This window comes from Helianthus annuus, chromosome 1, assembly GCF_002127325.2.
Source record: "Helianthus annuus cultivar XRQ/B chromosome 1, HanXRQr2.0-SUNRISE, whole genome shotgun sequence".
Lineage (NCBI taxonomy): Eukaryota > Viridiplantae > Streptophyta > Magnoliopsida > Asterales > Asteraceae > Helianthus > Helianthus annuus.
In genome coordinates this window covers 55816334-55826060 of record NC_035433.2, presented here as the reverse complement: position 1 = coordinate 55826060, position 9727 = coordinate 55816334, and positions in this window count along the sequence as shown.

Genomic DNA, 9727 nt, shown 5'->3' with positions numbered 1-9727 from the left:
GGTGAACTACTGCTGGGAGAAAATTCAGAAACCCTGATTGAACCATTGGTTGACCCCTGGTCGAAGGAAGAAGAAAAGGAAGAGAAGAAAGAAGGTGAGAAAGAAGAGAGAGCTAATGAAGAAAATGATCATCAATGTGATTGTGCCATGATGGCTGCAGCTAAGGTATCATCTCAGGTTCTTGAAAATCTGTATTCAGACAAATGCATCATAGCATTTGCTAACATTAAAGAGGTGAATGAAAACCTTAGGGATAGAGTGTTAAATGATGAGGTCAAATTTGAAAGTTCTTTAAAAGAACTTAAAAACAAATTGGCTGAAAAGGATAAAGAAATCTGCAGCTTAAAAGAAGAGCAAAGCATAACCAAAAACAAACTCCAAACAATGGTAGAAAAATACCAGGTTTGCAAAAATGAGTTGGAATCCACCCAAATCACTTGTGAAAAATGGGTGGAATCATGCAAAGGTTATGAGGTCATGCTTGAAAAACAGATCAAAAGCAAAGTGAAATTTGGTATTGGTTTTAGAAAACATGATGAAATTGAAAACAATGCTTTAAAAGAATCTGTTTAATCCACTGTTGAAGTTATTCCCACAAACAAGGATGGCCAAGAGGTTAAAATAACTGACAAACTTGGTAACAAAATAACTCTTGGAAGATCTGTGGGGTCCTCAACTTTTGAGGAAATTGAAAAATACCAATTTAAACCCACATGGTCTGATGAGTGTGACATCCTTGAAAACTTCAAACCAATGGATTTCACAACCACTGATGGTGTAAAAGCTCCCAAGGCAAAAGTCATTCCACTCAAAGATATCCCAACAGTGGTTCAAAACTCTGTTGCTAAGGAATCTGAAAAGAGAAAGAAAAGGGAAAAGATCAAAAACCTGTTTTGTGATTTTTGTAAAAAGAAAAACCATCTAACAAAAGATTGTTTTCATCTAAAAGCATATGATCTCAACAAAACAAGTGTAATTGAATCTGCTGAGAGTTGCACCATCTGTGGCAAAACAAACCACAAAACTCATGAATGTGTGTATCTCAAAAACTTTGATGTAAAAAAGAATGAGTACACTGCAAAAACATCCTTAAGTTCATCAACATCATCTGTCAAATTCACCAAAAATCAACCACTGTTTGTGCCAGTCCAAACAGCTGTTACAAAACAGCTAAACCAAACATTTGTCAAAAGAGATGTTCAGGTGACTGATGCAGCCCCTGCAAATCAATACATAAGAGGTAAGGGCCAACCATCATACCAAAGGATCCCACATGTTTATGAGGTTTTCAAAAAGCCTTCTAAACCAAGAGTGAACAGGTATCCTTTTGGTTATTAGCAGGTGATTGGTCAAGACCCCCAACAGTGGTTAGAGATAAACATTCCCAAAAATGTTCAAACCCCTGAGCTAACCACTGTCCATCCACCTGAACTCATCCCAGACACTGTTGAGACCCCATCCAAAGCCTTATTGGCTTTGGAGACCCTAATGAACTAATCCTTTTACTTCATGTGCAGGGAGCTTCTGCATGCTTAGATAGCCTTTGGTATGTAGATAGTGGAGGCTCCAGGCACATGACAGGATGTAAAGCCCTACTCAAAGATTTCAAAATCCATGGAGGGGGTGATATGTCCTTTGGTAATAATAGTAAAGGGAAAGTTTTGGGGTCTGGTACAGTGCAGTCTAGTAATGTAAAATTTGAAAATGTCAATCTAATAGACAATCTAATATTCAACCTCCTGAGTGTCTTACAAATGAGTGACAAGGGCTATGGCTCATTCTTCACAAAGGATTGTTGTAGGATTGTTGGACCAGAAATGGTTGAAAAGATTGAAGCAATAATAAAAACTGGAAAAACCAAACTTGTTGCTCAAAGAAGTGGCAATGTTTATGTAGTTGATATGTCAAAAGAGAGCCCCAGGACTGATGCCTGTCTGTTCTCAGCTGCCTCAAACAAAGAGACAGAATTATGGCATAGGAGATTGGGGCACACAAATCTCAAGACCATCACTGCCATCTTAAAATAGGGGTTAGTTAGAGGTTTACCTCAAAAACTATTCACATGTCCTGAGCATTGTGTTTCCTGCCTAAAAGGAAAACAACATAAAAGCTCATACAAATCAATTGATGAGTCCAAAACAACCTAATGTTTGCAAATGCTTCATATGGATTTGTTTGGCCCAGTTAAAGTCATGAGTCTTAAGAAAAAGAGGTATTGTTTGGTTATTGTTGATGACTTTTCTAGGTTTACATGGACTTACTTTTTACACTCAAAAGATGAGACTACAGGCATTCTGCAAGACTTTGTGAAACAGGTTGAAAAGCAGTTTGACTTGCCACTAAAAATCTTCAGAAGTGATAAAGGCACAGAGTTCAGAAACAAGGAGTTAGATGATTTTTATGTGTCAAAAGGAATTATGAGGCAATACAGCATTCCAAGAACACCAGAACAAAATGGGGTTGTTGAAAGAAAGAACAGGATTTTGATTGAGGCTGCCAGAACCATGCTTACTGATTCAGGTTTGCCATTAACTTTTTGGGCAGAGGCAGTAAACACTGCTTGCTATGTCCAAAATAGAGTTTTAATCAATCACAGGCATCAAAAGACTGCCTATGAACTGCTGTATAAAATAAAGCCATTGATTTCATATTTCAAGGTTTTTGGCTGCCCATGCTTCATTTTAAACTTAAAAGATTCTATCTCAAAGTTTGCAGCCAAAATTGATTGTGGTTATCATCTGGGATACACAACCACTGCTAAGGCCTACAAAGTGTTTAACACAAGGACTAAGACAGTGGAAGAGACTTTAAATGTAAAGTTCAATGAACTTTCATCAATGAAAATCCCAGCAAATCCTGCAGATTTATTTGATCTTGATAAATTCACATTTGAAAGTGTTGCTGTCAAGACTAACAATGCATGTCCATCAAAAAATTCATCATCAGACTATGGATATGAAATCATCATTCCACAACAAAAGTCTGCATCAAGTGGAAGAGCAGCAGATGTTCAAAACAGCTGTCAAAGTTCAACCACTGCTACCTCAACAGTTGTTGATCAAACTAGCCCATTAACTCCTGCTTCCATATCATCAAACACTGTTGATAAAAGTCCTCAAATAGTGGATCAAAGTCAGCATGTGTCCACACCATTACCTCGTATACCACCACCTTTTGAAGCCACTACTGGATCATCAAAGTCACCGGCAGTGGTTAGCTCAGATGATTCACATCTGCAACCCTCCCCACTTAATGTCATTGTTCCATACCAAGGAGATCTTATCTTCTTGAAATCTCATCCACCTGACCAAATCATTGGTAACATCAATGAAGGGGTGCTTACAAGAAGTCAATCCCAAAACATTTGTCTTTTTGCTGGTTTCCTATCTCTCCATCAGCCAGTCAAGTACCAAGAGGCACTAAAAGACAACAACTGGGTAGAAGCCATGCAAAAGGAGCTCCAACAGTTTAGAAGACAACAAGTTTGGGAGCTTGTACCATTGCCAGATGGTGTAAGTCCTATTGGCACAAAATGGGTCTTCAAAAATAAAACTGATGAAAGGGGTATTGTTGTCAAGAGTAAAGCCAGCCTTGTGGTTCAAGGGTTCAGACAGGAAGAGGGCATTGACTATGATGAAACATTTGCCCATGTAGCAAGACTTGAAGCTATCAGATTATTCCTGGCCTTTGCTTTCAACCACAACATCAAGGTGTATCAAATGGATATCAAATGTGCATTCCTCTATGGTAAGATTCAAGAAGAGGTATATGTTTGTCAACCTCCAGGCTTTGAGGATCCATTTAATCCAAATCATGTTTACAAGCTAAATAAAGCCTTGTATGGTTTGAAACAAGCACCAAGGGCCTGGTATGAAACTCTTTCCACCTTTCTACTTTCCATTGGTTTCACAAGAGGTAAAATAGATAAAACACTGTTTCTAAAATGGAGAGGAAAGGATTTAATGATTGTCCAGATTTATGTGGATGACATCATTTTTGGAAGCACATGCAACAAAATGTGTGAAGAGTTTAGGAAACTCATGACAGCTGATTTGAAATGAGTGCAATGGGTGAACTCCAGTGCTTTCTTGGTCTCCAAGTAAGGCAACTGCAAAATGGCACTTTTATCCATCAAGGCAAATATGCCAAAGAACTTTTGAAAAATTTTGAGATGGATGATTGTAAGCCATGCAGTATACCCATTGCAAACCAATAAAATAGTCATGTCTGATGAGAAGGATGATTTGGTTGATCAAACTTTATATAGAAGCATGATTGGATCTTTATTCTACCTAACTGCATCTAGGCCAGACATCATGTTTGCAACATGTGTTTGTGCAAGATCCCAATAAGCCCCTTGAAAGTCAAACCTTATTGCTGTAAAAAGGATATTCATATACCTAAAAGGTGCTCCCACACTTGGTATCTGGTATCCAGCTGATGGTAAAATTGAGCTTTCAAGTTTCTCAGATAGTGACTTTGCTGGATGTGACAAGACGAGGAAGTCCACTTCAGGAGGGTGCCAATTCCTAGGCAGTTGCTTAGTGTCTTGGCAAAGCAAAAAGCAAGCAGCTGTTTCCACATCCACTGCTGAGGCAGAATATATAGCTGCTGCAAGCTGTACAGCCCAATTGCTTTGGCTTCAAAATCAGTTGCTAGATTTTGGTATCACTGCCCTAAAGACACCTCTCATGTTGGACAGTCAGGCAACAGAAAATATCATCAAAAATCCAGTTTCCCATTCAACCACCAAGCACATTGACATCAGACATCACTTTGTGAGGGATTTCTATGAAAAAGGTTTGATTTCTCTGCACCATGTCCCAACTAAAGATCAGCTGGAAGATGTGCTAACCAAAGCATTAGACACATCCACCTTTGAAAGCTTGATCTCTAGGATTGGCATGCTAAACATGGAATAGCAGGCAAAATCCTGTGTTTCTATGTATAAAAGCATTAAAATGTTTTCAGAAAATCGAAAATCCATCCTTAAAAATAGTTAAAAATGAATTTTTCATTAAATCCTTAAAAGTCTGCCATAACCACTGTCTTGTTCAAACATTTGTCCTGCTTAAAAATCTGTCCACTGCTGAAAGTCAACCCCTGTTCTCTCATTTCCTTGATAAGCACTGTTGTTCAAAATCAGTGTTTTATCCACTGATATGCTATCCACTGATAGTAAAAATCACCCACTGCCTTCATTATTACCGTTACAGCCACTGATCTTGTTCCATCAGTGGTTTTCATAAAACACTTGTCCTTCATTTCATCAGGAGTTGGCACGTGGACAGTACATAGCGGTCAGATCTTTTTGTAACTGCTGCCACGTCAGCATTCACTTCTTCTTTTATAAAACCCTTCTCAAAACCCCCAAACAGGGCTTTACTGTCAAATCGAATTCACAAAAATTCCTTTCTCAAAGCAGTTTCCATCTCTTTCTCTCAAATCCTTCCTCGATCTTCTTCCCAAAATATGACAAAATCAAAGTCATCTGCGAAATCCACTTCAAAATCATCTTCTAAAAAGGCCACTCAAATGGCTTCAACACCCATTGAAATTCCATACAAAGCTCCTCACAATTATCTGGGTCTCCATACAAAACCCGGCACCATCGATATCTACGATTCCATCATTGACATCATGTCAGCTTCAAAGTACAAAACTTTGTTGACAGCAGATGCTCTGATTTTCCTAAAAACCCAAAGAGATTTCTGGAAAAATGCCACACTTGAAAAATAAGGTGAGACAGCAATAGCCATTAATTCTTCAATAATGGGTAAAAAGGTCCACATCACCCCACAATCCATTTCAGAGGTTTTCGAACTTGATGATCAACAAGGTAAAATCTTTTTCGCTAAAAACGAATATCAAACTGATTTTCTTGAAAGAGGGTATGCAGAACAAATGAAGAGGGATACCTTACAAAAAGTTAACTTCCCTCCTGCAACAAGATTTTTATTTCATACCCTTTTGATGTGTGTTTCAAACAAAACAACTGCGTTTAATGAGATACCAATGAAGATTCAATACCTGGGATATGCCATTTTACAAGATGAAAATTTTAAGTATTCCCAGGAAATCTTTGATGACATGGTCAAAAATGTTTCAACAAAATCATTTTTGTTATTTCCAAGGTTCTTAAGTTATTACTTTCAACAAAAATTTGGAAAGGATGATGCCCATGTACTCACCCAAGGTGATTCTTTCAAAATAAATAGCTTAACTGCTGAAACTTTTACAAGACTTTCAACACCTTGCAAAACACAAGCAGAGGTGCCTGAGCAGAATTTAGCAGCTACCACTGGTCCTCAGGTATCTGCTGCTGAGCCCACTGCTCCAGGTGATCACAGCAGCAAAACAACTGCTGTGAAACCCACACCTAAAATTACCAAAAAGCCAAGACAAAAGAAAACTCAAAAACCCCCCAAACCCAAATCAAAGGCAACTCTGGAAGATGAGATCCCAGAGCAACTGCCAGTGACAACACAAAAGTCACAAGAAACCACTGCTGCTACTTCCTCACAGCAGATGGTAGAAAGATCTCAACTCATGCCTGAAACTCCTCCTGCTTCTTCTAAAAAAGAACAGGTTGTACATATAGGGACACCACAATATGATGCTCTGGAATCACTTGCTTCCATCATCCACAGCCCAATGCCCGGGGCCAATTCTCTTTCTACATCCAACCTCACCTCCACAATTCCCCCACAAACAAAATTATTGTTGGATGCTCTTGATTTGAACCCGACACAAACCAGTCCTTCTCAATCACCTGTTAATGAGAACATACCTCGACAAGTGATTGGGTCTGATGTTTCAATCATTACTAACCCACCAACAACACCTGAGGAGGTTACACCCCTTGAGTTACAAGTAACTCTTGGTGGTAGTCCAAGTGAAGCAGCCACTACAAGTGCTGAACCCACTGGTTTGCATTTGGACAGTGGTTACATCAATAAGACTTCTTTGGAGGCAATTCCTTCTTTGGGAACACCTGTGTATGCAGTGTTCACTGGTTCACTAAAAAGTGTTTCTCTTTTTGAAGGAAGAAGTCCCCAGTTCCAAGACAAAGGGCATCAGTGGATGATATTTGGAGTACACTCCCTGAATCAACCACTGTTACAACCACTGTTAATGGGAAATCAGATGATCCCATTAAGTTGGGTGATGCTTTAATGTACCAAGAATTGACGGATAGAGTTGATAAACTAGATACCTCTGTTGCAGAAATTACAGATATGCTGCAACAGTTGTTGAAAGTTCAAAAGGTACCACCCACTGCTACTCCAGCTCAAGCACATGCACAACCTGCACTTGCTGCAAATGAGTTATGGAACTTATTTTAACCACTGCTCCAACATCAAAGACAATTGGCTTATCAGCAGCGTGAGATACATGTTCAAAAGCTGAGAAACATGATGGAGTCAAGGTTTAAAGATACCCAAGCTAACATCAAGGCTATAAAGGCCCACATGCTGAATACCACTGGCACTGCTCCTCCCACTGTTCTCTTTATTGATAACCCACCACCAGATAATGCCAAAAAGGGGGAGAAAATCAAGCGGTGGAAGAAGAAGGGAGTTGAAGATAGTCTTTATATTGAACCACAACGGGATAGAAAGGCTAAGGATAATGCCAGGTGGGAACAGGAGAAAAGAGCATTTGTGGAGATAAATGAGCAGGGTACTTCTGAGCCTAAGGATGACCAAAATCCTGAGCCAAAAAGAAAGAATCCCACTAGAAAAGTGAGGGAACCCAAACACAAATCATCCAGACCCACAAAGCAAACTCCTAAACCTACCAAAAATCTCACACATCAATCTTCCACCCAAACAGCTGTGGTAACACCTGTTGTATCAACAGCTGCTGATACTTCAGTGGTTTCAACAACTGCTAGCCAAACACCTGCCACCACTTCAACACACACCACTTCAACACACACCACAACCACTGCCTTACCACCACCACCAAAAATCACCTCACCACCAAAAACATCATCAACACCACCCTCATCTCCTGCTAAAAAGCAGAAGACAAACAGATGTTACAACATCTGTTGTAATGGCAACAGTGGTTGAAACACCAGTTGTTTCAACAACTGTTAGTCAGCAACCTCCCACTTCAATCACTTCCACTTCAATAACCACCACTCAAATCACAACCACTGATCCACCCAAAACATCATCAGCTTCTCCTCAACCTAAAAGGAAAAGGTTAATTCTGAAAGATGATAATACATCACCACCACCAACATCTTCACAACCTCTATCACTTATTACCATACCAAACCATTTTCCTCTCTCATCAGCTCAGGTTCAAAAGCCAATCCCTAACATTGCTCCTGCAGGTGTCCAATATCCTCTAGAACTTGCAGCAGTCAGAGAAGAGATCAAATCCTTCTACTTTGAGGATGACCCTGCTAAAAGGAGTTTGCCATCAGTTGGAGGATATCCCAGGCCTAACAATATTGAAGAATATTTGAAAATTAAGGCTCTACAAGCAGAGGATATTTCTAAAAGAAGTTCACAAGGGAAATCTGTAAAAGAAATTCAAGAATTTCAATTCCTGCTCACACAAGTCAGATCTTTAGAACAATTTGCAAAGAATGTGTGTCAGCAGATATCAGAAAGAGCAGATGAATCCCTGAGAAAAGATTATATTGATAACAATGTCTTATAAGAAATACAAGGGAGAAAAACACATGTATAAAGAATGGACCATTCCTGAGCTGGAAAGTGAAGCATCCAGGATACAAGACATGATAAAAAACAAGGTCAAACATACTCATCCTGATTGGGCAAAGTACAAGAAGAATGTGCCTGATAAGGCATTGGAGCTGAGGAGAATGAAAAAGGAATTAATAACAACTGAGTTTGGGTCTAAAAACCAAGTGATGAGGTAGAAAGAAGACAAGGTCAGGGTCACTTACAAAAAGTTAAAGGATCTAAGGAAGAAAAATCCAAAGATTCCACAAAAACCTAACTATCCTGAAGCAGAGGTTTCAAAAAAACCACCAAAGTTGCAAATCAAGAGAGCCACTGCTCCACCTGGTGCCTTTCTTTATCAAACAAGAAGGCAAAAATAGATGGATGCAGAAACAGCAGAAGAAATAACTGCTGGTAATGAAGTGATAAAGATGGTTTACAAACAGATGATGGCTGATATTCCTGAACTTGCTCAAGCTCAAAGCACTGCTCAGTCAGTCATCACTAGGCCAACATCTCCAAACTCCTCATCTAATAAAAATCTCCCAAGAAACCCACCTGACCCAAAAGTACTAAAGTGGAAAACTGATAAACAGACCCATGTACTGACTGTGATCAAGTCTAGTGGAGAAGTGAAAAAGATTTCAAGGGAACAAGCACTTGGCCTAAGTGTTGAAGATCTGCAGGATCTACTTGATCTACCACTGTGCAGGGATGAAGTTGACACAGATGCCTTAGACTTTGAGTTACAACTCAAAGGGCAAATAAGGGAACTGTTGATGAGGCAATAAAGCTCCACAATAATGAAGGGTTTTGGCATTATCTGTTCCAGGGGGAGATTGTTGGGATTGAACCCTATCAGAGGAACAGATAATTAAAGCCAAAACTGGATCAGAGCTGTGGATCCAAAATAAGCAGATGTTTTGTATACAAGTCTCTCCCCTTGAAAGTGGTTTCAACATCTGATGACCTCCAATCCACTGATCTTTATAACTGCTGACCTACAACTGCTGATCAAGTCA